We start from the raw sequence: 3,497 nt of genomic DNA on the forward strand, positions 1-3,497 counted from the left end.
TATTTATTAGGTAAGACTTAATACTTAATAAAAACTTGAGTTCAGGTGTATAGCAGTTGATACAGGCAAAGTACAAAATATTTTAAAGAGTTCATGAATATTTGGATAAAACTCTTTATCAAAAACATCTAAAGCATGTAACCCAGAGGTGTATAAAATGTTTTCAATCTCTAAAAATAAACCCGTGCCCTTTGGTAAATCTACAGTCTTCATGGTAATTTTGTTTATTTACCGACTATTTATCGGGTTTATTATAAATACTCACCATGCATGAAAAATAATTCGCGGAAAATTCAAAAATATAGTTACCATACCACCATAAATGTATATGTTTTTATTTTCCGATATTTATGCCACGAACGACAAGTGGCGTATAGTAGGTATAACAAATTACCACGGCTAGAATATTCAGAAAACAGCTAGTTAGTATCCTATTGAGAAATACAGTAAATAAGTAAACTTAACTTTACAAAAAAAAAAGGTCAAGGGAGGATCTATCCCCCATATCCCCCCCCGTAAATACGCCACTGTGCTGTACAGTAGAACTACAGTGGGTGACTGTAATGGATGGTGTTAAATATTTTAATTCAATGATATTGTAATATCATTTTATACGAAAAACGGTTTTGAGCGGTGACAGTAAATATCACCCTAGGATATTTTATATTATATTTATATTGTTATTATTAATACGGTAGCCGGGTTAAGTTTGAACTATTATTATTTGTTTATTATCATATTTATATATAATAATATACCTACTTCAGAAGTTTCAAGTATCCGCAAATAATATTTTCAAAATATAACACAACACTAAAATCATTCTTCTTCGTTTAAGAATCTAATTTCGTCCAAATTTAAACATAATATAATTACAAAAAACTGCGTTTTTATATTTTTTTTGGTTACAGAATAACCTACCTAAGTAGAATCTTGTTTTAAATTTTCATTCCTTAGCTATAAAAGTTGAACCTTTTATACATTTTTAACTACGAAATCATTTTTAAATTTTGTCGAAATTCAAGCTTTAAATGCTTATAAAAAATTTAAAATTTCTGAGCTGATTTTGTAACAATATATCAGGAGCCTTGTATTAAATTATCAAGCTTTTTAACCCAACAAATTAAATTTTATTGACATTTATAGAAAAACATAGTAAGAATATTGATAATTTAAAGTGTGCATGAATAGTTCAAAACGAGATAAAATATTTTGAAAATTGTGTAAATATAGGGATTTATACAATAAACATATGGTGTACATTTCAAGTATATACAGTTATTATAGTTTTTGAATTATAAAAAAATAAGAAAATCGCTATATGAGAATCGAGTAAATATCAAATGTTGTAAAAATATGAACTTCAAACGCTCATAAAAATGTAATATGACTTTCTTGTAGACATTGTTCTTTTTTTTTTTGATAAAGGTAGCAAATTTATGAGGAACCTTGAATTTAAATTTCAAATCATAGATTTATGAATTTCTAGCTCAAAAGTCAAAATAATTTGTGCATTTTTGTCATTATTACTTATTTTGTCAATATTTGAACTTCAAACGCTCATAAAAATTTAATTAGACTATCTGATGGACAATTTTTTTTTTTTATAAACGTAGAACAAACTTATGAGTTATGAGGAACCTTTTAATACATTTTCAAATTTTAGATTTTACAAGAAAAATTTTTATGGATTTCTATATTCGAATAGTTTGCACGTTTTTGTGATTTTTACATGTTTTGTCAAAATTTGAACTTTAAATGCTTATAAAAAAAATATTGTGAATGTGTTTTTAATATTTTTATGTTTGAGCAGTCAATGTACCTACTTAAGAATATATTATTAGGAGCCTTGTATTGAATTTTCAAGCTTCTTTACCCAACTCATTAGATTTTATTCACATTTATAGAATAAAAAACTAAGCCAATTGGAAACTGAAAATGTCCGAAAAACAGCTCAAAACAAGTCGAAATAATGGTAATAGAAACATTCAGTGAAAATGTCATGTATCTGAGGATATTTGTTTTAGAGTTACCTATACAAAAAACCAAAATCGATTTTGCGTAAAAATTCCCATTTTTCCTTAATTTTTATTTGGTTTTCCCAGCGCTATTGCGAAAATTACTGGGAAATTTTTATTTACCCCCCAAAGTACCAACTAGATTCACTTTCTCATCAGAAAAGTTGCTGACATGCTGTTGAAAAAATCTAAGTATTTTACTGTCCTAAAAGGTGATGACAGACATAAAAAAATAAAAAAAAAAATACACACATCATCGTAAAATCAATACATTCAGCACTCCGCTCAGAATCAAAATGAATAATATAATACAAATACATTAGGTTTAATAATGTATTATGTATAGAATCTACCTATGGGTAGTGTCCAACAGACGACAGGCCACATCCGATGTCATACTGGACAATTTAAATCTCAACAGCGCCTAGGGGAAATGTGGTGAAATATACTTACGACAAATCTAAAACCCATACATTATAACAGTAGTTTATACATTTAAATATTGTATACACTTAACTTTTGAATCTGATTATTAACAAACTTCAATTATTAAACTAACATAATTATAAAACAATATAATTAATTAATTATATACTCGTACCTCAGATTTAATCAGCTACCCGTTATAATTGTTATAAATATATAATACTATTACTAAAATAATAATTAATATTTAGTATCTAGTGCTTAGGTAAGTAATGCGTAAGAAATTAAAGTGTTTAAGTGTAGGACTCTGAGGCATTGTGTGCCACTGAAAAATAACATTAAATAATATTAATTCTATTCTTCATTTAATTTCGCATAACTGCATGCGCCATCTATGAGTCAATATTAAAGCTATTCAGCGTCGGACACATAATATAATATTTCCCGCACACCGCGTAATGTTGATATTAATTTACCTAATGTGGCTTTGCAGAAAGAAGTGCCAATGTCATATTTTGACAATGTTCAAGATTTTAAAATATTAAATTGGCCAATTTTTAAAATTTACATAAAAATCTTAAATTTTATGTTTGAACTCTAAAAATTCTGTTACTTAATTACATTTTTTTTATTTCCTTGTATAAATCTCATTTTGTTTTTAAGTACAAATATGTATGTTTAAATTTGAAATTGGCCCCCCAGAAAAAATAATAAAATTATTTTTGTTTGATATCGGTCAAAAACTAAAATTTAAAATAAACAAATTTTTATAATTAAATAACTTAACTTTTTTATGAAAACCTAATAATAATACTCAATTGAACATAATGTTAGTAACTTTTACATAAATAAACTTTATTAATTGATTTCAAGATGGCCAATGTCGACATAGGCCCATGTCAAGTCTAATTTGGTCATACAGCATAAGAAACATTGGCCCTTTTAACACAAGTAACATAAGCAAATTTTAATGACATTGGTAAAATAATGTCAATTTTGTCAAAATGTGACATTGGCCCTTCTTGTAGCTATAATCTTTGATTTTAGTATACC

This window comes from Acyrthosiphon pisum, chromosome A1 (assembly GCF_005508785.2).
Source record: "Acyrthosiphon pisum isolate AL4f chromosome A1, pea_aphid_22Mar2018_4r6ur, whole genome shotgun sequence".
NCBI classification, from domain to species: Eukaryota; Metazoa; Arthropoda; class Insecta; order Hemiptera; family Aphididae; genus Acyrthosiphon; species Acyrthosiphon pisum.